This window comes from Jaculus jaculus, chromosome 1 (assembly GCF_020740685.1).
Source record: "Jaculus jaculus isolate mJacJac1 chromosome 1, mJacJac1.mat.Y.cur, whole genome shotgun sequence".
Lineage (NCBI taxonomy): Eukaryota > Metazoa > Chordata > Mammalia > Rodentia > Dipodidae > Jaculus > Jaculus jaculus.
In genome coordinates, this window is record NC_059102.1 from 121249710 (window position 1) to 121276277 (window position 26568).

The following is a 26568-nucleotide window of genomic DNA, read 5'->3' on the forward strand; positions in this document are numbered from 1 at the left end:
ATAAGAATAATAGATAACAGGGCTGTAGCTGAGTTGGTAGTGTGCTTGCCTGTCATGAACATGACCCTTAGTTTCAATGCTTCACTCCCCAGTACAGTCAGACAAACAGACAGAGAATAGGGAGCTTTCTGTGTGCTAGGCATTGCTGTGGGTACTTAAGGCATTACATTATTTTTAAAGATATATTTATTTAAAAAAATAAAAATATATATTTATTTATTTATTTATTTGAGAGAGAGAGGCAGATATAGAGACAGAATGAGCAATCCAGGACTTCCAGCCACTGCAAACAAACAAACTCCAGGTGCATGTGCCACCTTGTGTATCTGGCTTACATGGGTGGATAATGAAGAATCAAACCTGGATCCTTAGCCTTTGCAGGCAAGTGCCTTAACTGTAAACCCATCTCTCCAGACCCCGCATTACATTATTTAATCCCTACAATAACCCTGAGGCAGGCACTATGAGTATTGACTGTCTCCACTTGACAGAGAATGAAGACCAAGTATAGACAGCTTCAAGACTTGTGTCTAAGGACAGACACACAGCAATTTAACTATCTTGATTGCCTTCATTTTGTGATTCTAGAAATAGGTGACACTTTATTCCATAAACTGAAATAAACACAAGAGGTGAACACCAAAGAAATCAGAAAAAAAGAGTGGAAAGGGAATTGGTCAGCCAGGGGTGGTGGTATGCACCTGGAATCCCAGCACTCAGGAGCCCAAGGCAGGAGGATTACCTTGAGGTGAGGCTAGCCTGGGCTACATAGTAAGGCTTTGTCTCAAAAAGAATCAAAGAAGCTCTCTCTGATGGCAGAGCCTGGTGACAAGGCACAGAAATGGTTCCTTTCAGGCTGGAGAGATGGCTCCAACAGTGAAGACACTTGCCTGCAAAGCCCAAGGACCCAGGTTCAATTCCCCAGTACCCCCGTAAGCCAGATGCACCCTTCAGTGACACCTTTGCCCATGCCACTGGTCTTTTGACCAGGAAACATCTGCTGTGGGACTGCTTAGTGTGACGGTGAAGACTGACCAAGATGAATCCTCCCCCTATGCTGCCATATTGGCGGCCCAGAGTATAGCCAGAGGTACAAGGAGCTAGGCCGTCAAGGCCCCACATCAACCTTCAGGCCACAAGCAGAAATAGAAACAAGACTTCTGGGCCTGCAGCCCAGTGAGCCCTGAGAGTCCTTGCTCACTCAGGGATGAAGATGTGGTGTGCTGAGCTATCACCCCCATCTCCTCTAGCAGCATCTGGAGGAAGTGGGGGTCTTCACAGTTGCTGTACTTTTCAAATTATTTTCTTTTGGGGGTGAGGGGTTAAGGTACTTTCTTGCTATTGCCCAGGCTGACCTGGAATTAGTCTCAGACTGGCCTCAGACTCACAGAGATCCTCCTACGTCACCCTCCTGAGTGCTGGGATCAAAGGTGTGTGCCAACACGCCTGACTATTTTCATTTTTATAATATTTACTTACTTATTTACTTACTTACTTATGAGACAGAGAGAGAGAGAATGTATGCACCCAGGCCTTTAGCCAATGCAAAGGAACTCTAGACACATTAGCCACTTCGTATATCTGGCATTCCATGGGTACTGAGGAATCAAACTAGGGTCTTCAGGCTTTGCAGGTAAGTGCCTTAATCATTGAGCATCTCTCCAGCTCTCGAATTACTTTATATTCATAAACTGCTTTCATGCAAGCTAGAAAGAATCAAAGAAGAGAAAGAAATCAGAAAAGAGGAGACGAGGAAAATGGATTGGTCATTTCAAAGTAATTTTCCTTGTAAGGCAGTGGACAGAGAGACAGATTCATGGGAAAATAACTGACTAGCTAACGTAAGTTACTTTAGGTTAGCTTTTTCATGCGAAGATTAGAGCAGAACTTCAGTTATTCCAAGTGCCGTTTTTGGAAATCTGGCTTTGAGGCTTAGTTTGAGTTTGGTGACTTTGGACTTTAGCATGGGTGACTCCATTTTTTATTTTTAGTCTGGTCTGTTGCAAGAACCTAGTCCAAAACAAAAGCCTCCGGTAACACTGACGTAACGCTGGTTATGTAGCCATGGGGTCTCAGGGCTTAGCAGTAACCCAGGCAGCCCTTACCATCAGTGGAAATGCCCTGCTGCTGTGCCCCATAGAACAAGACGTCTGAGTGCAGGAGTAAGAAGTCTTCCTTGAATCCAGAAGTCACAATGAATTATTCTCTATAGAATGAATAAGTCTTTCTTTCTTTTTAACCTCCCCCCCCCCTTTTTTTTTTAATTAAGTAGAAACTTTGTTTGGATATCTCATATGTTGGTACCATCACTTCCCTCCTCCCTGACTCTGTTCCACTGAGGGCCCTCAGTGGGGTTGCTGGTATTCACCATGGAGTTGTGGGTTATGAGCTGTGAGAGCGGCAGTCAGTCATTGGGGGGCTGGGGGAGAGATGCCTCTGGGTGTGCCCTGTGGCTCTTACAATCTTTCTACCCGCTGTTCCACAAACTTCCCTGAGCCTTGGGTGTGCTTTAAGTCTACATTAGGGTTGAGCTCTCAGCAGCTTCTGGATTTCTGCTTTGGTGCATTTTGAGTCTCCTCAGTGTCTGTCTCCTGGCTCAGGTGTCAAGCTCACCATGAGAGCAGCACTCTTGCTCATCTCGCCCCAATTCCTCTGTGGTTTCACCTGGGCCCTAGCTGCTGTGTTAGGTGTCATTCATCTGCTGACAGAAAGTCAGCGATCTACTCTAGTCTTGTTGATAGATTTTCGTTGTCCTTGGTTCTTGCTGCTTTCTGAAAAAAAAAAAGAAAACCAGATTTTTCTAATGGAGAATGAGATCAGGATAGGTTAAAGGGATTAAGCATTGTTAATTTAGAGAGATTTTGAGGGTGTAGCCTCACTTTTGGCCAAAGACTAGTGGGAGCATCTCACTGGAGTCCATAATCTTGGTCTCCATAGGATTCTGACTTGGTTTCCAGTTCCAGCTATGGGTTCCTTTCCTCTGAATGGATCTCTTAGCCAATGAAAGAGCCACTGGTTACCCACCAAAGCTGTGTACTACTATTGCACATATGTGTACATCTTATCAGGCTGGTTGCTTTCATATAACAGTGTCCCCTGCTTGCTCACCACATTGTTGGCCATTTTCTCCCAGTAGGTCATGTAGCACTTTCTAGCACTATGTGTGATAACCGTCTGGTAGCTGGCTTCCTTTCACATTCAGCTCGATCTATCTCGATGTTCTGCATCAGCAGCATGTGATGTCTTCAGTAACGGTCTTACCTTTCACCTCAGGCAGAAAATCAAGAGCTATGACAGAAGTCTGTCTTATTTGGGGGACCTTGTAAGTCTCTCTGAACAATAGCTCAACATGGGTTGCTACCAATTTCTGGTACTGGGAGTTACAAGTGAGGGCCAAATATTTTAAGGTTAGACTTCGTTCCACCCCTTCCAGGGCCCTTCTTACCAGATCCCTCCATGCTCCTAGTGAGGGTTATATTTTTTAGTCTGCTGTCCAGTTGGAAAATATTTCTTTTAAAACAACTTTTATTAAATTTTAAGACTGGAAAATTGTTCTGATCTTCTAGAAGGGGTTGGTTAAGGACTGATCAACATTGATTGCTTCCCTAACATGCCCAAGACCCTAAGTTTGATCTTTAGTTAATTAAAAGAACCAATCTGGGCAGGTATGGTGCTGCATGCCTTTAATCCCAGCACTTGGGAGGCAGAGGTAGGAGGATCGCAGTGAGTTCAAGGCCACCCTGAGACTACATAGTGAATTCCTTCCAGGTCAGCCTGTGCTGGAGTGAGACCCTACCTCAAAACAAAACAAACAAACAAACAAAAAACTTGGTCAATTGATGTCATTGTTTTTGAGCCTGTGATGAGGCAGCACATTATTGTCAGAGCAATAGTAAAGGAAGGTGCTTGCCTCATGATAGCCAAGAAGCTAAGAGAGGGAAAAGAAGAGTTAGGGTCCCATCATTTCTGTAAGACACACCCCAATGACCTGACTTCCTCTCACTAGGCCCTACCTCTAAACAATTCCATCTCACAATAGTATCACAGGCCAGTAACCCGGCCTTCAATACATGGCCTTTAGGGATTAAGATTTAAACTAAAAAGGGCTGGAGAGATGGCTTAAAAGTTAAGGTGATTGCCTGCAATGCCTAAGGACCCAGGTTCAATTCCCCAGTACTCACATAAGCCAGATGCCCAAGGTAGAACATGCATCTGGGGTTCGTTTGCAGTGGCTAGAGTCCCTGCTGCACCCATTCTCTCTCTATCTGCCTCTTTCTCTCCATGTGTGTCCTCTGTGAAATAAATATTAAGAAAAAAAAAAAAAGAAGATTTAAACTGTAGTAGAACCAGAAAGGGAGACCAAAATATAATGGCAGTGAGGTCTAAGAGGAATTCAGACAGAATTTGGAAGCCAGATGAAAAGTTGCTCAATAGAGTCTCAGATTCTGTGCTGAATCCACCGGAAGGAGCAGGTCCAATGGCTTGGAGAAATCTGCTTAGACTGGTCACTCTGAGTTTATGGTTGACTTGACATGAGTTGTGTTGGAATGATGGGAGCCACAAAAGAAAAGGACTAAAAGGATAAGCAATTGAGACAGTATAGCAGACAGCTTCAAGTTCTCTGAGATGACCTTCCAGACTAGGCAAAGTTATGGAGGAAGGGATATTTATTGAAGCTTACAGATCCAGAGGAAGTTCCATAATGGCAGAAGAAGCTGGCCTGCCTTCACAGGTCCAAGCAGAGAGAAGCACAGGTCAAAAAGCCACACAGCATAGCACACTTCAGGAACTCCAGCTAGGCACACTTTGTATATCTTTAGATTGGCATCTCAAACCCACCACCTTACCTTAGGGCTGGACTCTAAGATTCACCCAGTGACACCTCCTCCAGCCAGGTATCTTCAGATCCAAACTACAAGCTAATAAAGCACTGAATATATTGGGGGCCATGTATTCAGGCTACCACAAACAGTAAGCAGAAACATTTCTTTTAAGAATACCTATTCTATATTTGTACAGCCTTTAATGGCACCCAATGGGTCTGTGGTCCCAACCTTTGGCCCTGACTACCTCCAGAACAAACTTAATAAGGTACACTCTGGAAGGTTATTATACAAAATATGGTATAAAAGTTATGTTCCTGATAACTCTGCTAATATTTTATCTGTTCTACAAGCCATACAGAAACAGGTTCAGGCCACGTCAGACACTACTGTGCCATTCGATGAACAATTATGGAAGAAAAACTCAGCCAGCTCATGCTCAGATGGTCCTGAAAAACTCCAACTCCACCTACCTGGGTTCCCTCAAATACTCCCTAAAGCCTACAAGTCCATAAGAAGGACAATCCTGAAAGTGACCAGTTTGCTGTGTGCTCATTTCTCATTAACTCCTTACTTTTATTCTTTCTCCCCAACATTCTTTTCCAAGGCTGTCTTCCTGCACTCCATCAGTACAGTTTTGGGGTCCTTCAGAGTAGTTCCTCTCTCTGGGAGAGTCTCTCTGTCACAAACAACTTTATGCTCCACTCAGCAGGAAATAGTTCATGATCTGACTTCATCGCCCCTTGTCCTCTACCCGCAGTTAGAGTGTCTTCTCATGAGAGGGGGAAGAAAAAGGGGATACAGATTGAGTGACTGGACCCCTGAAGGTGAAAAGTGCAGGCTGATGTCTTATCTCTTGCCTAATTCCCTAGAGACCTGTTTTTCCAGGACCCCTCCTGGGAGGGAGGTCTTTCATAAGATTTAAACATTGTGGTTTGTCAAGTTCAGCTGCCAGAGCTAATCTCTTCCTGAGACAGCCTCTAGCTCTAACCAACCAGCTGGCCCTCTGGTTCACCTTGGCCACAAGATAGCCCACCACCCTAAGGTTATAAATACCTTTGCAAGGGGAGAGCAGTGGCTCTCTTTGATCACTTGGGAACTTCCAGCTGTGGCTGAGATTTTTCCTTGGCTGGGAGAGCCTCAGCCTAGGCTCTAGCCCAGACCCAGCAGGGAGGGCTCCCTAGCCCTTACTCTCCACATGGGTTCTTTATCCCCTCCTGCTCCCCACATGGCAGGAGCTCCTTGAACTTTCTTTTCTTTATTCCTTCTGTACTTTTTTCCCCCAGATCTGCGTCTGGTCTCCTGAGCTACACGTGGCCCACGTGGGTTTTTGGGCTCCACGTGGTGTACTTCTCTTTTTCCCTCTCCATCTCCCCTTACCTCCCAGCTGTCCCCTTTCCCCGCTTCTTTGTAAAATCTGAATAAAATGTGGAATTGAAAAAAAAAGAATGCCTGTTCTAGGCTACTGAAACAGCTCAGTTGGTAGAGCTTGCCCAATGTGAACAAAGCCCTTGGTTCAATCTCCAACGCCTAAACCCTGGGCATGCCAGTGCTCGCCTCTAATCCCAGAACTTGTGAGGCAGATCAGAAGTTCTGTGTCATCCTCCACTACATAGTAAGTTTGAGGCCAGACTGAGCTCTATGGAACTCTGTCTAAAATGGCAGTCATAGCTGGGGAAGAATAGAAGAATACAGGAGAAAAGTTGTTTTGATTTTCAACTATAGTGGCAGAAGTGTATCCCGTGAAGCCTGCCCTCTCCAGGCTGAAAGGGTGCAGCGTATCGTGGCTGACTACAAGCAGTACACAGGAGATGTTCGTTCGAAGCAAATTTATTGAGGTGACAGAATCGTGCTTTTGTCCTTACTCTTTCTCTTCCCTCTCACTCTCATTCTCTCTCTCTCTCTCTCTCTCTCTCTCTGAGTCTCACTATATACCCCAGGCTAGCCTAGAAATCACCATCCTCCTGCCTCAGCCACCTTGATATTCTGGGCATACAACACTATGCCCACCTGGCTAGACTTTTTCTGCTGCAGGATAGACTTGTCAGGATAGATTCCTGGGAATGGCTCAGTGATTAAGTGCATGCCTGCGAAGCTAACAGCCTCAGTGACCTGGGTTTGATTCCTCAGGACCCACATAAAGCCCGGTGCCCAAAGAGGCACATGCATCTGGAGTTCATTTGCAATGGCTGGAGGCTGTGGCACCCCCATACTTATTCTCTCTCTGTCTCTCTGCTTGCAAATAAATACATAATATATGTATATATATTTTTAATTCCTGGAAACAATAAGGAGGAGACCAGGATTGGAAGAACAGAGAGGCTGAGCAACTTTCTCAAGTTCCCATAGTCCACAGAGATGGATCAGGACTTGACCACTTGGTGCTCCAGACTCATCTGTCTGCATGTGTGTAGTATTTGTGGTGTGGCATTGTGTGTGTGTGTGTGTGTGTGTGTTTGGGCAGTGTATGCATACCTGTGACAGCGAGAGGAGGAGAATCTTGGATGTACCCCGCTATATGTCATCTGCTGGGTTTTTTTTTTCCTCCTTGAAATGGACTCTCTTACTAATTCTGGAGCTTGCCAGGGTTGTTTGTTTTGTATTTATTTTTTTTCCACAAGCTCCAGTGATTCACTTGAGTGTCGGTTCCCCACAGGATTGGGGCTACGGATGTGCATGCATGGCCATGTCCAGCATTAATGCGGGGGGGGGGGGGGGGGGAATTGAATTTAGCATCTTCGGGCCCTCAGGTCTTCATGTTTGTGCAAAGAGCCTCCAGGCCATCTCTACAGCTCATTCTCTTCCTACTCCAATTTAAAAAAACAGAAGTACTGGTATTTTGCTGTATTGAAAAGTGGCTTTGGTGTCTTGTAACTTAGCTATGATTATTATATCTCTGACACTTTGATGGGCCCTCAGCTGTCTACGCAAGGGGAAGAACTGGTCAGGCACAGCACAAGCACAGCAGCGGACACCAGCGACCAGAACACACCGCTCTTTTCTCCCTGTCGCCTTTCTTATCTCGCCTGTCGATGGATTACTTAGCAGTCGGGCACTTGGATCCTCAGTGCCTGAGCTTTTATGGGAGTCAGGCTGCTGAGCTGGGCTTCTCATGGAATTTGATTTTGGAATGTTTGCTCCCAAAAGTAACTAGGCAGTGTCTAAAAAGAAAAGTAGCTAGGTGGGGTGGTACATGTCTTTAATCCCAGCAGGTAGGAGGATCACTGTGAGTTCAAGGGCACCCTGAGACTACATAGTGAATTCCAGGTCAGTCTGGGCTAGAGCAAGACCCTACCTAGAAAGAAAAGAAAGGAAGGAAGGAAGAAAGATGGAAAGAAAAAGTAGGACACCCACCATCATAGGTACTCAAGACTTTGTTTGGAGAAATAGCTGGGTGAGCAGGGCAGCAGCATCTCAGCTGCCTTGTCTATCAGCTTCCTCCGTGAAGCCCGCCTTGTCGGAGAGAAGGTTGTTTGTGTGTGTCTGTGTTTGTAGACACACTGTACATACATGTTGACTTAGCTGTACAGGCTTTCTGTGCATGTACTAGAAAAGAACAAATTATAATAAATTAGCCACTTTGTGGCCCTTACGCTAAAAAAAAAAAAGAAAGAAAGAAAAGAAAAGAAAAAAGCCCTGTATGTCTCTCCTCCCAGTATTTGGAAGCTGAGACAGGAGCCTGAGGCTAACTTGGGTTAAGCTGTCCAAGTGCTTGCCTGTGAAGCCTAAGGACTTGTGTTTGACTCTGCAGATCCCATGTAAGTCAGACACACAAAGGTGAGGCAAGTACAAGGTTGCACATGCCCACTAGGTGACACAGGTGTCTGGAGTTTGATTGCAGTAGCTGAGGCCGTGGCATGCCAATTCTCTCTGTCTCTCTCTAACAAAATAAATAGACAGATAGATAGATAGATAGATAGATAGATAGATAGATAGATAGATGGATACATACATACATACATACATACATACATACATACATACATAGATACCAAAAACAAAACAACAACAAACTAAAATCATAGGCCTATGACTCAATAACATTGTGTCTTCTTAGTGAAGTTTTGGGTTTGAATCCCAGCACCAAAAACAAAACCAAACACAAACAAACCGAGAGGCTGGCACATAGCCCACTGAAAGGACAAGTGCCTCCTACTTTACTTACAATTGAGAAGGAGGTAAACATTGCTGGCATTGAAAGGTAGGTTGGCATTTCAAATCCTGGTCACCAATGTGAAGAGAGTAGCTTGGTCAACTTCAGGAAAATTGTCTTCTAGAGTTTCATGTTGTTGACACTGGACTGGAGCATCCCATTTGTGAAGAAGCTATGTGCATTCCAGATATATTAGGCATATTTTGTGTTCTCAGAGTGTGCTCAAAGAGTACTTGTTTTATGCTGTCTCTCCTTAGGGCATGAACTCTGGAGTGTTTACGAGATTGTTTAAATGCTTCGATTGTTAAGTGAGATGAAATTCTCAGCCAAGACAAAAAGCACTTGGACCTCTTGGGATTCTGTTGTTGTTAATAACCTAAGTAATACATGAGTGCATTCTTGTAATAAGCATACAAGCTGCACGGGTCTCCAGAGCCAAGAAACGAGGGACCCACCAGCATCTGGTATAGGTACCTGTGCAGCTCTCTCCCTCCTTGTTGCTTTCTTTTCTTTCCCTCCTTTCCTCCCTGTTTCTCTCTCTGTCTTTCTTTCTTTTGTTTTTATGTAGTCTTCCAGACTGGTTTGGAACTCACTAAGCTGTCCTTAACCTTATGACTCTCCTATCTCAGCCTTCCAATTACCATTCCACCATTCCCAGTTTAATTTCTCTGTTTTTGCCACAGGGGCCCCGGCCCCTTGCCTCGCCCGCTTTCCCCACTTTCTGTCTTTCCCTCCACAGTAGGACTCTGTTCATCACCCTCTCCAACAGAGGCTCTTGCCCAGGCTGCTTTGTTTTGTTGAAGATGTTAGTGTGGAGTCGTTTTTAGACTGTTTCTTCATAGTGGTACAATTTAAATGTATATTTCTGTGGGTCATCCAGATAATACAGAGTGAAATCATAATGGAGAGCGGGCAAGTCCAGAGTCCAGCTGCAGTGTGGGCTACAATGAAAACAGAACGAGGCCACGTGCTGGGACTTGGGAATGTTCTATGAGATCTTTCCCCTTCCTTCTTCCTGTCCTCTTTTTCCCCTTCTCTCTCCCTCCCTCCTTCCCTCTGTCCCTTCTTCCCTCCTTCTTTCTCTCTCTCTCTCTCTCTCTCTTTCTGTTCCTCTGTTTTTAACTTTCTGGGGTTTTTGTTTGTTTGTTTATTTAAGGTATGGTGGCCCTATAGCCCAAGCTGACCTGGAATTCACTGTGTAGTCTCAGGGTGGCCTTGAAGTCACAGTGATCTTCCTACCTCTGCATCCTGAGTGCTAGGATTAAAGGTGTGCATTACCACACCCAGTGAGTTTTCTTTATCTTTTTTGAGATGAATTCTCACAGCTCAGGCCGGCCTGGAACTCACCATGTGGCCCAGGCAGGCCTTCAAATTGCAGTAATACCACTGTCTCAGTCTCCAGAAAGCTGGGATGACAGGCATGAACCACCTCACCTGGCTTTCATCAGAGTTCTAAAGGATTTTTTCTTTTTTTTTTAAGAAAAGCTAAAGGTTGGGGATTTGGCTCCATGGAACAGTAATTGCCTAGCAACCAAAAGGCCCTGGATTCAGTCCTCATCACCGAACAAACACAAAACCCAGAAGATATAGCTAGGGTGAATGTAATCAGGTCACCATTTCCTTCTGTTACAGAGTTTGGCAGAGGACAGACTAAGTGTAAGGATGCAGGGAAAGGAAATAAATGTGGAATAGGCAGGAAAGAAACTTCCCTGGGTACAGGAAATCGGGGACCCTGGACAGGAAGTGAAGGAAAGACAAGCACTGCAAAATGGGCCAGAAATAGGAGTAAACACAGTCCAGGAGCCACGTGTTCTCATATGACATTGTCCCTGTCACCGTGCTCGCTTACTCTTTCTCTCCTTCCCCAACCTAGGACGACTCTGTGTCTGTCCTCTCAAGAGGTTTTCTACAACAGCATGGGAAACAATCAGAATACAGACTCCTCAGTGCTTATTATTTTTATTCTTATTTTCCTAGCCAGGCGGGGTGTTGTTTGTGACAGGGTCTCACACTCCAGCTCAGGCTGGCCTCTAGCACTTGGCAATACTTCTGCCCTGCTTCGGCTGAGCAAGTGCTGGGAAGGCTGCTTATCTTGAGGTAAGAGCTTGCTGTGTAGCTCAGATTGGCTTTGAATTTAAGATTCACCTCCCTCAGGTTCATTATTATGCTACCATGGCTGGCTCTGGAAAGGTGGTCTTGTTTTTGTTTGTTTTATTTGATTCTGTCAAGGTAGGGTCTCATTCTAACACGGGATGAACTGGAACTCACTCTGTAAGCCCAGGTTGGCCTGAAACTCAATGATCCTCCTAACTCAGCCTCCTGATTTGTTCCTAGCATTTTATTTATTTATTAATATTTCTTATTTGTTTTTAAGAGTTTGTTTGGACCCAAGTGCCCTTGGCTGAAGAATGGTCCCTTGCTAGTAGAGGTTTCTTCAACTCAGTGTGTAGCTTTGGGAGGAAGATGAGGGAGCAAGGGGAGCCCCCCATCTATAATTGTCTTCTTCTGCTTTTTCCTCTTTCACTTTCCCTCCCTAACAATCTTTTATTTTCTGTGGCACGCATTCAGCAGTGGGGAATTCCCCCTAGCTTTTTGGCCCTTCTCCTTGTTAGAAGAAGACATGGTGAATTCTCTTTTATAAAAAATTAGGCCAGTCTTGGCCCCTTCTTTTGGTTTTGATATCAGCTCTCTGAGACAGTGTGAAGTCTTTCTGAGCTTCTCCTGTAAGCCCGGGGTGGGGCTCTGCTGCTGGGCCATTATGGAGTTAGTTCCTTTTGCTGGGTTTGGAGAGCCAGGGAAAAAAGCTTCTGTCAGCCATTATCTAGTCTGACTTCCTTCCCAGAAACAGCCTTTACTCTCTGTTTCTCAGTAATGCATCCTACTACTTGGGTCCCCTGATGGACACTCTGGCTCGGGGCATGGCTTCAAGTGGGCCAGTAGCAGAGGACAGGAAACATGAGTCAGAAATGTACACTTCAACCCCAGTGACAGAACTCCTGGCCGCCCCTCAGACAGTCTCCATAGAAGGCTTTGTGCGGGGCTTCTGTGAGCAGATGGCATTTACTCCTTCCCTTACACCTCTTCCATAGGTTTTCTTCACACGCACTCCTAAAGTACACCAAGGACAGCAAATGTGCTTGTTTTGTGATACGTTCTCAACTTTAATCACTATTATTGGCTTAGGAAACAGAAAGTGTGATCAACAAGACAGGCTTGTGCTGAGGGAAAGCCAGCCTTCCCAGCTCCACTGTTTCACTTTCTTGTTCCCAAGGATCACATGGGAGCTGTTCAATACAGCCTTCCTGCTCCTGTTTCCAGGGGTTCTGAGTGAAAGTGAAGCTCAGGAGTCCTTCTGGTATCTATAGCTCTTATTACTGACTCTGAGAACCACTGTCCTGGGGCCAGGAAGCACCCTCAGTGCTATGAACATTGGGGCTCAATATTTCTTTCTTGTTGAGGACTATTCTGTAGATGCAGAAACATCCTTAAAGGAAAAACCTCAGAATACTATCAACTAACATATGAGCACTGTGAGTTATCAGGCAACTCCTTCCTAAAGGAGAACAAAGCATCAATGTAAAAAAAAAAAAAAATTACTTAATGGTATTTTTGTCGTTGTTGTTTTCTTTCTTATTTAACTCTGGATTCTCCTGCCTTGAGGAGCTGAGATTACAGGCCTGTACCACCAGACCAGACTGGTTAGCTTCTAATTTTTATTTTTAGTTTTTACTTTCACATGGAGCCTTTCACATCCTTGTGCTGATTTTATTGAAAAACAAATTAAACATATATTTCTGTTATATATAAGATGTCAGCTGGGCATAGTGGCACACACCTTTAATCCCAGCACTCAGGAGGCAGAGGTAGGAGAGGAACACACACACACACATATATATCTGTCTATGTCTGAGAGGGGCTGGAGGATGGCTTAGCAGTTAAGGGGCTTGCCTTCGAAGCCTAAGGACCGACGTTCAATTCCCCAATACCCATGTAAGCCAGAAGCACGAGGTGGTGCTGCATCTGGAGTTCCTTTGCAGTGGCTAGAGGCCTTGGCACGCCCATGTGTGTGCACGCAGCACACACTCTCTCTCTCTGCCTCTTTCTCTCTCAAATAAAGAAAAATGTCTGGGAGGCTGGGGAGATGGCTCAGCGGGTGAGGCCCTGGCCGTGCAGGCTTAGGTGTCAGAGTTTGAACCCTCAGAACCCATGTGAAAACACTGAATGTGGTGGTACCAGTCTGCAATCCTAGGGCAGGAGAGACAGAGACAGGGGATCCCTGGGGCTCACTGACTGGCTAACCACCTGGTGAGCTTGCAGGTTCAGCTAGAGACCCTGTCTCAAAGAGCAAGTTGGACAGTGACCAAGGAAGACCTTTGATGTGGACCTCTGGACTTCATACACATACATGTGTCCATACACATATGAACATATACACATAAGTATGCAAACCACACACACAAAAGGTGTTTAACCATAGTTATGTCATTAATTCTTTGGAACATGAAAGAAAAGGAAATGTTTCTGTACATTAATATCCATTGAATTTGCCTTTTCTCCATAATAATCAACAGTATTTTTCTATAGAATGATATTCTTGAAGTTTTAACATGTTTTTATTATTTATTTATTTATTTATTTATTTATTTATTTTTCAAGGTAGGGTTGAACTCTAGCCCAGGCTGACCTGGAATTCACTATGAGGTTTCAGGCTGGCCTCGAACTCATGGTGATCCTCCTACCTCTGCCTCCCAAGTGCTGGGATTAAAGGTGTGTGCCACCACGCCTGGTTTAAAATGTTTTAAAATTAACTTTAATAGAACACTGGCATTGCTTTAGAAAATAAGTATTTCAGAATAAATGACGTAACAGGCTTGACTTATTCCAGGAATGAGAAACTTTTTTTTTCAGAATTTTATCTACTTATTTATTTCACAGAAAGAAAGGACACACCAAGGCCTTTAATCACTGCATATGTACTCCAGACACATGTGCCACTTTGTACATCTGGCTTTATGTGGATATGGGAGCATCAAACCTGGGTCCTTAGGCTGTACAGGCAAGTGTCTTAACCACTGAGCCATCTCTCCAGTCCATGAGCAACTTTTATTTGTAAGCTTCATGCTTACTCTAATTTGAGCATATATGAAGAGAGAATGACCAAGCACCTGCCATGGAACTGTTTATAAGGTACCCTCACTGGTGTGATCTTGGAAACCTTCCTTGGAGAGGCATAGTCCATAGAAATAAGTAACGGTGATACCAACCATGCTCATTTCAGGGTAAGTTTTCACATGACATTAAAATTCTAAGAATAGATCAGGATATAGGACACTCAAATATTTAACTTTTTATTTTTTTAGGAGACAAAGTTCTCCACTGTAGTAGCCCAGGCTAGCTTGGAACCCACTATCTAGGTCAAACTGTCTTCTAAGTCATAACAATTCTCCTGCCTCAGCCTCTCAAGTGCTGGGATCATGGACATAAGACACTATGCCTGGCTAACCTCTTAGCTTCTTAAATCAGTAACAGGAGTGGGTCAGGGATGACAGGAGGAAAGAAGAAGGAGTGAGAGAGAGGGAAAGGAAGAAGGGAGGAGGGAGGGAAAGAGAAAAATTGGTTCAAGGTTAGTGCTATAGGATCAGTAGCCCCTGGCTAATAAATACCACAGAAACTCAGAATTGTCAGAGAAAAATAAACAAAACAGATGGTGAAAATCGGGCATGGTGGCCCCCATGCCTGCGATGGTAGCAATCGGAGGAGGCAGAGGCAGAGGCAGAAGAACCAGGCCAGACAGGACTACAGAGTGAGACAAACAGACGAAACTAAAATGGATGGTAAAACACCCTCTAAATGCCAAGGAACAGGAGCCTACTGACATCTCAGGACCCCTGAGGACCTTGGACTTTCCTCCTCCCAGGTAGAAGGTTGGAGAAAAGGCAGAGAGGCCTGCGCTGTTGGTGGTTCCTTCGTGGAGGCTATCATTCCTTTGTATTGGAAATGGAGAATCACTGTGGGCTTGGGAAGTGGAGTCAAGCTAGGCAGTGTCTTTCCTAATGCGTGTGTGGGGGAAGGGGGAGGTTGTTGGGGGGGGGGTTGGGAAATTCCCAAGAGGGGTTTCTCGCAAAGGGGTTAGACTTGGAAAGCGGAGAGTGAGAATCCCTGGCAACTCGCCCAGTGAAAAGTTGAATCAGACCTTATTTTACTAGGCAGAGAACGTGCCCTAAAGCAAAGTAAGCCACACAATAGCTTGGCTTTCCAAAATGCTGTTTTCTGTGTCGGGCATCTATGTGTGTGTGGTGATGTCCTCTTAGGATCTCTAGAAGGTCCATTTTCAGAGGGTCATTAACATTATTTAAATATTCATGTTGGGGGAGGGGATGACGGACTGAAATTTCAGACAGACCAGCTCCGAAGTGAGGGATGCCTGGCCACCTGCCTAATGAAGCGCCATGCTGCGTTTCAGCTGCATTGTTAACGCAGGCTGGGCGACCTGGAGGCTTCGGGACGAGCCCGAGCTCTCGGAGCATCTGTTCACATCTCAGCTTCTGGACCCCCCTCAGAGGAAGCCCCGAAACACCGTGACTATCACAAAGACACGGTGGCACTTACCCTAGGGGTCAGTCACAGTGTTGAATAAGAAAAGAGGGGCTCTCTCCCCGCTGGGATTAGGCTGGGTATCTGGGCGATGTGCACGCTCACAGGCACCCCCAAACTCCCAACAAACACGCATCCACGCATATGCGTGCACCAACACCCACGCAGCACGCCCATCCATGCCCACAAACGCAGCGCCCTCCCAAGTCAGAAAACACTGGGGCCACGCGCACCCCATCTCGCCATCCCTAAGTCTCCCCCTTCACTGCAGTTTCATTCATTTCTCTGGGCATAGGTTCGGGTCCCCGCTGCGGAGAGGAGGAGTGTGTGGGGTGAATGGAGAGATGTGGGAGGGAAGGAGCGGGGTGGGTAGCCCCGCCGGGCTCGCGGGCGAGGCGGGGCAGGGGCGTGGTCCAGGCGGGTGGGCGTGGCTCCCGGGCCCCCAGCGAGCCCAGCGGCCGCCGATCCCAGCAGATGCGCTCGCCCCGGCCGGGGGCCACCGCGCGCTTTTCCCCTGGACGCTTCCGGACTCCAGGAGCTGGAACCCGAGGACCACCGCGTCCCCAGGAGCCGGAGCCCGGAGGTGTGTGTCCAAGTTGAGGCGCGGCCGTTCTGGACGGTGGCGCTCGTGTCCTCGGGCGTGGGGAGCGGGTGGCAGGCGAGGGGCCAGAGGTCCGCGGAAGCGCCGCGGGCTTTTAGAGAGCTTTTGATGGCTCTAGCCCTGAGGGTCGTGTGCAGGGAGCTGGTCTGGATGGAATGATTTTTTTTTTTTTTTTTAGCCATGTGCATTTGAATTCCTAGGTTTGGGGGAGGGCCAGGCTTTTGGCTACTTTATTGAATACTTACACATGTTAAAAAAATAAACAGTTCCCCCTTCTGTAGCCGAGATGTACCGGAAAGGCAGCCAAATAAACTGTCCGTGCCCGTGGGCCGGTGGGGGATGGAGCCTCCGGCACCAGCCCGCAAACAAGGCGCAGGTCTTGGCTTCAGGGGGTGGCAGCGCAGGGAACATGTGTGGAAGTCCTGAGCTGGAGACTGGGGCCGGGGGTGGACTCGTCCTTGGTTGGCCGGAGCACTTTTGAACGCGGGGCCTGGGAGCTGAACTCCGGGGACCGTGAAGCCGGAGGGAGCAGCGGCTCCCTGCTGGAACGAAGGGAGGTCCGGGTGGCCGCCGGGCATCTGGGGTTTTATTGCGGAGAGAGGCGGGCGGTCCTCGGAGCCTTTCCTGGGACTGCTCGGGGAGAAACGGAGGGAGCACGTCGCCTCGGGGGGAAGGCGTCTCCGGTAAAGCCGGTGGAGGCGGAACTCGGGCCGGGCGAGAGCCGGGAATCTGGGGACCGCGGGAAGTTCTCGAGAAACCGAGGGACCGAAACGAAGCCCTTGAGAGCGGTGGCGCAGGTGGCCCTGAGCTGCGTCGCCAGCCGGGTCGCCGAGCTCTGCAACACGGATGCAGGATGCTGTCCGGCCCAAGCCATACAGAGGGCTTGTCTGGAACGAGGTGACTCGTTTAGAGAGCCCGTGGCTCTCTCTCCAGCCCCGGCAGGCAGTGGCTTGGCTCTGAAAGATTGCGTATTCAGACTCTGAGGAGTCCGTCTCCTTGCCCTCCCTCCCCCTCCCCCTCCCCTGGGGAATTTTTTAAGTGCCGTGTCAATAATCGGGCATGCTTACTAGAGACATTTCTTTTTAAAAAGAGATTTTTACCCAGCCCAACGCCTATACAGATCGCATTTTTAAGAATCTCCAAACAAGTTTGCCTTCTCCCAGGAAGCGCTTCTCTGACTCTCAGCACATGGTCACCGGCGTGGCGCCCAGCGGCTGAAGTACAAATGCACCTGTCATCTCCAACCCTGGCGACCGGTTTCCTCGAGGTTGTGCTGATTAGCATTCACGTGTACATCACCCTTTCCTTCCTGGAGGCATTTCCAATTGATTAAACACCCCCACCCCAAGTCTGGCAGCATCCCCAATTTTGATCAATTAGATTTCATATGACTATGTCTAAAAATTAGGTATCTCTGGGAAGGAATCTATCTTTTTAAAAAAAAGATTATTTGTTTATTCGGGGGGTGGGTAGAGGGAATGGGCACACCAGGGCCCTTGGCTACTGCAAAAGAACTCCAGACACATGAGCCACCATGTGCATCGCTGGCTTAAGTGGGACCTGGAGAATCGAACCTGGGTCCTTAGGCTTCGCAGGCATGTGCCTTGGCCGCTAAGCCATTTCTCCAGCCCAGAAATCTACCTTTTTAAAGACAAAACAAAAGGGAGAAAACTAGACTTGCCCATTCTGAACAACTGCCTGCTGTCATCTCTCCCCTCCTCGGTTTTGACCTTTGAACTTTTCATTAAAGAGCATCTTCTCCCTTGGGTGAGAGCACCCGAGTCAAGTGGATTCCCCCCCCCCCAAGTCCCACTCCACCACCCACCGGTTACTTAGCCACACCAACAAAATGAGCACTGAACCCAGAAAGTAAAAGGAATTCTGCCTGGGTTCCAGGGCCAGACCAACCGACGGCGTGGTGGAGTTCGTTTCAATTTCTCTGGGATGCCGAGTTGCTATCATGAGAGGCTTAGCTGGCCCTTAAGTTGGGACAAACATTTTGAAATCCCCATTATCTCATGGTTCTGGCATGACAGTTGGCACGGCTTCCTGCCTGCGGAGTTCAGAGTAATGTCCTCAGAACTCATTTCCCTTTCGTAAATGGTTTGTTGTGACTCAGTAGTAGTCTGAGGATGTCTGATGAACAAGGTGAGACAGGTTAGGCTGTCTTAACTTACTGATCAAGCGCAGGGAACATGACCTACTGCTGGATCTGTTTCTCGAACTTTCAGTATTTTATTGTGGGACTAACCCATTGACACAGTGGACTTGCTAGTGTGGAGGTGCTGTCTAGATTGAGTGCGCTCTTGCTGGGTGAGGTGGCTCAGGTCTGTGATCTAGTATTCTGGAAGCAAAAGCAGGAGCATTGAAGGATTTAAAGTCCCAGGTCAGACTGGGCTACAGAGCGAGACCTTGTCTCCAAAAGAAAAAAGAAAAACACTCTGAGAGTCCCATTGTGTCAAGTGGAGGACGTTGAGTTCATGTGGACAGAGAGGAAAGTCACTGAGTTTGTGCCTCAGCCATCCAAAGTCAGGATCCCAGCAGCAGCCACACTTCTGACCTGTGTCAAAAGAAGAAGAAGAAGAAAAAAAAGTGGGCTCCTAAAATACCTGTGGCCTAGATTTCTATCACAGTTGTTATTACTTGCATTTGCTTATAGGGTAATGAGAAGAGTTTCAAATAAAGGAGAAATTGAATTTAGATGGAGGTTGGGTTAAGGGGTTTTAATGTTTGAAGCAGGAACTGAAGACGAAAGGTTTGTTGTTTTGTTCCACTCATTTATTTTATTTTATTTATTTGCGGGCAGAGAGAGCTAGAGAGAAGACACACACACACAGAATTGGTGTGCCAGGGCCTCTAGCTGCTGCAAACAAACTCCAAATGCATGTACCACTTTGTGCTTCTGGCTTTGTGTGGGTACTAGGGAACCAAACCCAGGTCATTAGTCTTAAGTCAACTTCTTGGGTGGCTGTTCTTTGATCTTAAACACACAGGGGTCACCAGCTTGCTAAGATAGTTAGTTGGTCAGGGGTACCAGGTCAGCTATTGGCAGTTGGAAATAATTTTTCAACATATTTAAGAGGTTTAATGATTTTAGTAAGTTTGGGTAAAAAAAAAAAAGGTATAGTTTGTTTATGTTATGCAAATGCAACAAACACCCTGAGATAGATTTCCTATGAAGCTCAAGAACAAACAAACAAACAAACAAAACAAAAATCTTCAGCATAATAGTAGAGGCAGGAAGATCAGGTGTTCAAGGCCAACTTAGGCTACATGAGACCTTGTCTCAAAAAGAAAAGGGCTGTGGTCCATCAAAAAGAAAAGGAAGTTGGGGCTAGAAAGATGGCATAGCAGTTAAGGTGTTTGCCTGTGAAGCCTAAGGACCCCGTTTCCATTCCCCAGGACCCACGTAAGTGAGATGCACAAGGGGGTGCATGTGTCTGGAGTTCATTTGCAGTGGCTGGAGGCCCTGGCATGCCCATTTGCTCTTTCTCTCTGCCTGTTACTCTCTTTCAAATAAATAAATAAATAAAATATTTTAGGGGCTAGAGAGATGGCTTAGCAGTTAAAGTACTTGCCTGTGAAGCCAAAGGACCTAGGTTCAATTCCCCAGTACCCACATAAGCCAGATGGACAAAGTGGCACATGAGTCTGGAGTTCATTTGCAGTGGCTGGAGGCCCTGGCATGTGCCCATCCTCTCTCTCTGTCTCAGATAATTAAATAAATAAAATATTTTAAAAAATAAAATATTTAAAAAAAGAAAAAAGAAAGTTGATTACCAGAAAAATAAAATGATCACACCTCTCCCTTCTTCCCAAAGTAAAATAGAATGTGTTTTCTCCAGGGTCTGGGGCAGGTTCCTTTTTCCTACAGAGTTGGATTCTGAGATGAAGAGCAGGAGGAAGAGTCATGGTAGGAGGGACCGAGAATGTTTACAGGTTCTGGAGCCCCTTCTTCTAGGGCATCCATATCTCACCCAGAACCTCCACTCTTTCTAGTCCTACAGGGGAACAATTGAGTATAGTTGAGAGACATGTACCTGGAACTTGTTCCAATCTTGGTGACCAAATGGACCATGCAACTGGAGGAGATAGATGCCCTGTGGAGGCAGAATCTGCTGTGTCCTTGTCCCAGTGGAGGCTGGGGGTGGGGGGAAAGGCAATGGGGTTTTCCTTAAAGGATTTGAGGGGTTGGATTTTTTTTAAGCCTTGGGATGATACCTGTGCTGGTTCAGGGGTTCTGATGTGAATGTTAAAGAAGAAGTGGGTGCTGTTGAACTTAGTAGGGAATCTTGCTATGACTTGATGCCTTTCTTTTCCCTTAAGGGTGGCAGGGACCACCAGAAATAGTAGCCTCTTCAAATGATATAAAGGTGCACTTTATTTTATTTTTTAATTTTATTACTGGCAAGGAGAAAGAGAGGAAGAATATGAACATGAGTGGAAATGCCAGATCTTCTTGCCACTGCAAATGAACTCCAGATACACACACCACACCACTTTGTGCATCTGGGGAATTGAACCCAGACCATCAGGCTTTGCAAGCAAGCACCTTTAACCGTTGAACCATAAGGATGCACTTTGTCATTTTGAACCTGTCTGAATCTATTCAGACTGCTATAGCAAAGTATCCTACACTGATAACTGACAGACCACAGAAATTCACACCTTAGTTTTGATGACTGGGACTTGGTGTTTGGTGAGGTTTGCTGTCTGGCAAGGGCTCACTTTCTACTTCATAGATGGCACTTTTGCTGTGTCCTCACATGGTAAGAGGGACAAGGGTTCTCTGTCTCTCTTTTTTGTTTTTCCAGGTAGGGTCTCACTTTAGCCCAGGCTGACCTGGAATTCACTATGTAGTCTCAGGGTGGCCTCAAATTCACAGCGATCCTCCTACCTCTGCCTCCCGAGTGCTGGGATTAAAGGTGTGAGCCACCATGCCCTGCATTTTTTTATAAGGGTACTAATCTGCCAGGCATGTTGGCACTTGGGAGGCTGAGGCAGGAGAATTGAATGTTGGTAGCCAGCCTAGGCTACATAGTGAGAGATCTTGTCTCAAAACCAAAACCAAAAAAGGCAGACCTCTATCTACTCTTGTCAGAACTCTGTCCTTAGGAAATAATTACTTCCCTAGAGCCAACACCTCCAAATTCTATCATGGAAGGAGTTCATAAACATTCAGGCCACCTTGGGACTTTGGGAAGGACGTTGCCTGTGCAAAGTAAAGCTAAGCAGTGGTGTTAGAGCAGCTTTTTTGGACTGCTAGAAGTTGCCCTCCAGTGCTTGGAGTATCCTAGGTTGGTTAGATGTCAGCTTTAGAGGAGAATTTGGTAGAATTTACAGGTTTTTGGTCTGCTGTGGGTTAGAAGAGCGTGTGCTTGGGACGGCCACTACACCACACCACGTTCCCGGAGGAGGGAGCGGCTCCTGAGGACACCGCGCTGCCCGTACCCCACGGCCTCCTGGGTGGTGGTTGTGGTGAGCTGTGGGGCCAGGACTGAGCTAATGCTTCCGGTAGGTAAGATCCTCAGTGGAAAGTGCCAGCTCTAAGGCAGGATACTACCCGCCCATCTTCCCACCCTGCACATGGTTGCCTCTCTTCAGTATCTAATGCAGAGCTCAGCCAGTGCCCACTTGAGGCCAGTATCTGGGCCAAACATGTATAGAAGGTTTGAGGAAGGCCAGACCATGTTTTCAGAGCAGTGGGTAACTGACCACTTTCAGCCCCTCCCCCTTGTTGCTGACTAAAGTTTATATTATCATGATGTCATGACCACTGTCTACTTTGGAGCAGGGCTTCACTCTGTACAATTTTTTGATACAGCCTACAAACACAGAAAGATACTATTGTTTAGCTGTTTTATGTAGGAGTTGGAGAAAATGACTTTTCCCAAAGGAATACATTTTTGTTCTGGTTCTAGAAAATTCAAGTACCACACAATCCAGAATTCACAAGCTTTTTTTCTGCATGTGAATTAAAATGAGGGGTTGGGGCTGGAGCTGTGGCTCAGTGGTTAAGGTGCTTACCTCCAGAGCCTAACGACCCAGGTTCAATTCCTCAGTACCCATAAGCTATACGCACAAAATGGCGCATGCAACTAGAGTCCATTTGCAGTGGCTAGAGACCTTGGTGCACCCATACTTTCTCTCCCCCCCCTCTCTCTCTCTCTCTCACACACACACACACACACACACACACACATCCTGTCTCTCTCTCTCTATATATATCTCTTTGCTTGCAAATAAATAAAATATTAGAAAAAGAAAAAAACAAACAAGGGTCCATGGACATGTACTGTGTGATTCCAAAGCTAATTTGGCTTGGAAATTAGTATTTTGCATCAGAATATTTTATCCTGGTGAAGGATAGCAAGCATTCTCCCAACACAATTACAAATTAGCAGAATTCACTCATCTCAGGAAGAAAATGAACAAATAGTATTGGAAACCAATATCAGATCCAAAATGACTGTGACAATTCCTGCTTAGCATCATTTCCTTAGAGAAGGATTCATCAGTGTTGAATGAAGCATGCATGGACACGGGCCTAGAGACCCGGAGACACTGTTTCTGCATGCTATCATGGAGTGAACATGGCTTCTGCGGGCTGTCACGATGTGTGCATTGTTTGTAAGTATTCTTTTCACTGCACCCTTCATTATCAAAACAGCCTGCAGCCTCAAAGGATGACATATGTTATGGTGGAACCATAAATTAGCAGCTGCCTTGCGTTTCTTCGTTTGCATTTCTCCTGGGTCCCTCCTTTCAGTGCCCACGCAGGTTGAGCTGGGTCAGCTGTGCCACCTGGAGGCTGGGGGAGGGAAAAAGGAATGGCAGCCAGGCTGGGAAAGGATGGGCGAACACGTTCACAGCCCTTCCTCCTTGCTCCTCCTTGTGCTTTTCTTCCTCAGACCCACGTGCCCTGCCACCCCACAGGGCATTTCCACTGCCCAGCACTTCTGCGGTGTCCCTGATTCTCTCTTAACTTGTTTCTTGAGATTCTGGCTCTAAACAACGGGAAACTAGGACCTGGCTGCCCCCTCTGCCTCTTTCCCTCCGTTTCTTCCTTTGCTGAAGTGACAATCAACCTGACTCTTGCCTGGGAAGTGGTCATGTAGATTGCGCATGGAGCCCCACCCGCCATGGTTCTGAATGGCATGATGTCTGAGATAGAGCCTGTTGGGGGGGATTGGGGAGCTGGCTCAATGGATGAAGCTCTTGCAGCACGTGTGAGGACCGGCGCTCGTGTAAATGCTGAGGAAGCAGGGACAGCCTGTCTACATACAGTCCCAGCGCTCCGGAGGCAGAAACGCGATCCTGGGGCAAGCTGGCTAGCTAGACGAAGTGAGTTGGCGAGCTTTGGGTTCGAGAGACCCTGCCTCAGTAAATAAGTGGAGATTGATCAAGGAAGGCACCACAGTCAACCCTTCGCCTCCACATGTACTCGCCCACACATGCCACATACACCCAATCACATATGAACAGCCCTGCACACATTCATACACACAAAAAAATAAAACCCACCAAAAAACACTTGTTAATCTGCACTGCCTGCACATGCTAAGAAAGTGGACTCCAACTGGCCTTTTGATCTACCTTCATTTTCTTTTTCTCTTTCTCTCTCTCCTTTTTTTCTTTTTTGAGACAGATCTCATTTAGCCCAGGTTGGCCTCGAACTCTGTGTAGACAAGGATGACCTTCAACTTCTGATTCCCCCTCTCTGCATAGATGTGAACCACCACACCTGATTTTTTTCCCCCTGCTTTTTTGTTTTTGTTTTTCAAGGTAAGATCTTGCTCTAGCCCAAGCTCCCCCTGTTTTCTTATTTTAAAGTACAAAATTCTTTATTTTTTGAGTCAGGCTTTCTCTCTAGCCCAGGCTGACCTTGAGCTGAAGGCAGTCTTCCTACTTTAGTCTCCCAAGTGCGCGGGTCATAGAGATGAGCCACTACCCCTGGCTAGTCCAAAATTCCAAAATATTTTTTTCTCAGTCTTATTATGTCTTCCAGCCTTCTTTACTAGTTAGCAGTAGAATAATCATGCTCAGCTACTCCTTTTTTTGTTGTTTTTTCAAGGTAGGGTCTCACTCTAACTCAGGTTGACCTGGAATTCATTATGTTGTTTTAGGGTGGCCTTCAACTCATAGCAGTCCTCCTACCTCTGCCTCCCAAATGTCGCGATTAAAGGTGGGCGCCACGACGCCCGGCCCTCAGCTACTCTTTACTGGACATTAGCCGAATTGTTCTAGGCAAGCTTTTGTCATGAGGGTGTCCCAAGGCAAAGAAACCTCTTTGCAACTCCTGTGACTTTTCATAACTTTCATCTCCCTTACAAATGGGCCAGGGCCTTTTGCTGGATAGAAGGTCACCACAGGGCCTGACTGGCTACAGAACACTTGTCCCCAGTATTTGGACTCAGAAGCCTGAGTACTGGCCCTTGGCCAGAGTGGAATGTGTCTTCTCCAGGCTGGGAAGCCTGTGTTTTTCCAGCTGATCTGCTCTATGGGGCCCTAACTTAACAAACAAGGAGCTACTCCGCAATGTGGAAAGGGTAGGGAGGTGGTGACCATGGGACGGTGCTGTGGAGAATTACCAGCTAGGCCACCAAAACGGAAGGCTTGGCACCTGGAATTGACTCTTGCTAATTGTCTTGAGAACATAATTTGGAATCCAATATTAGGAACTTTTTTTTTTTGTGCTCTACACCCCAAAGCTATACCCCAGCCACCAATTAAGAAAATAAGTCTAAAAAGTATATAAATGACGCGCTAGAGTGATGGCTCAGTGGTTAAGGCTCTTGCCAAAGGATCCAGGTTTGACTTCCCAGGACCCACATAAGCTAGATGCACAGTGCATCTGGAGCTAGAAGTGGCACATGCATCTGGAGTTTGTTTGAAGTGGCTGAAGGCCTTGGAGTGTCGGTTCTCTATCTGCCTCTCCTTCTCCCCCGCATCAAATAAATAATAAAATAAAAGTTTTTTTAAAGTATATAAATGAGAGGAAGAAAGTCAAAGTCAGGGTGCCCCAGAGATGGCCTACTGTGCTTATATGTTTTTCTGAGATAGAATATAGGGATTTTACTGCGTTGCTCAGGGTAGCCTTGAACTTCAGGGCTCAAGTGATCCTTCTTTAACCTCCCGATAGCCACACACACACACACACACACACACGCACGCACGCACGCACGCACGCACGCACACACACACTTTCTTTTTCTTTTTTTCTTTCTTCTTCTTTTTTTGTTTTTGTTTTTGTTTTTGAGGTAGGTTCTCACTCTAACCCAGGCTGACCTGAAATTCACTAGGTACTCTCAGGGTGGCCTTTGAACCCATAGCAATCCTCCTACCTCTGCCTCCCGAGTGCTGGGATTAAAGGTGTGTGCCACCACACCAGGCTAGCTGGGACTATATTGGTATCAATAATTTAATGCTTGCCAGGTACAACTTATTTTACCACCCTGTGCATAGGCTTTTTTTGTTTTTAAATTTTTTTTGTTCATTTTTTATTAATTTATTTGAGAGTGACAGAGAGAGAGAAAGAGACAGAGGGAATGATTGAGAAATGGCGTGCCAGGGCTTCCAGCCACTGCAAACGAACTCCAGACACGTGCGCCCCCTTGTGCATCTGGCTAACGTGGGTCCTGGGGAACCGAGCCTCGAACCGGGGTCCTTAGGCTTCACAGGCAAGCGCTTAACCGCTAAGCCATCTCTCCAGCCCCTTTTTTTTTTAATTAAGATTTTCATGGTAGGGTCTTACTCTAACCCAGGCTGACCTGGAATTCACTATGTATTCTCAGGGTGGCCTCGAACTCATGGTGATCCTCCTACCTCTGCCTCCCGAATGCTGGAATTAAAGGAGTGTGTTGCCACCCCAGCTTTTTTTTTTTTTTTTTGAGAACTCTTTGAGGTCTTGAACTCTTAGCAATCTACCTGCCTCCTCAGCCTTCTGAGTATTGGGAGTGTTCATCCCAGACAGCAGCACTGTGATGGCAGGGAAGGGTGGGAGTTGGATGCCTGCTGCCTGGCCAGGGTCTGGGGCAGCTCTTCATTTCCCTGCCTCTGGCACAGGAAGAGGGGCCTGTGGAGGTCACCGAGACACACTTGCCTGCATTTGATGTTCTGTTTGTCAGAGAAGCATGTTCTGAGAATGGCCTGTGGGTTGAAAGAACACAGCAGAGGCAGACTTAAATGGCTTGTCCCCATTAGAGGGCTTTGGTGTCATACCAGCAGGATGCCTTCCTGTAGAGGGCCAGTTTTCTGATGTCTGTGACAGCGATGTGACTTGTGCTGGCTTTTTTTCTTCTTTCTTCCTCTTTTTCTCTTTCCTTCTGTCTTTCTTTTTTTTCTCTCTTCTTTCTTTCTTTTCTCTTTGGTGCACCATTTTTTTGAGACAGTCTCAC

The 26568-nt window shown here is 46.5% G+C and overlaps 1 protein-coding gene across 7 annotated transcripts in view; it reads left to right on the top strand.

Moving 5' to 3' along the window:
• The window catches only part of Palm2akap2 (PALM2 and AKAP2 fusion), a 544596-nt gene that overhangs the window by 403426 nt on the left and 114602 nt on the right, over window positions 1-26568 (top strand). Inside the window, exon 1 of one of the 7 annotated variants that reach the window (XM_045153751.1) lies at window positions 16036-16153. The exons of the other annotated variants lie outside the window; for them this stretch is intronic. The gene's annotated coding sequence lies outside the window, so the exon portion shown is untranslated. Of the gene's footprint in view, window positions 1-16035; window positions 16154-26568 lie in introns of those variants that run through there. 7 annotated transcript variants of the gene reach the window in all.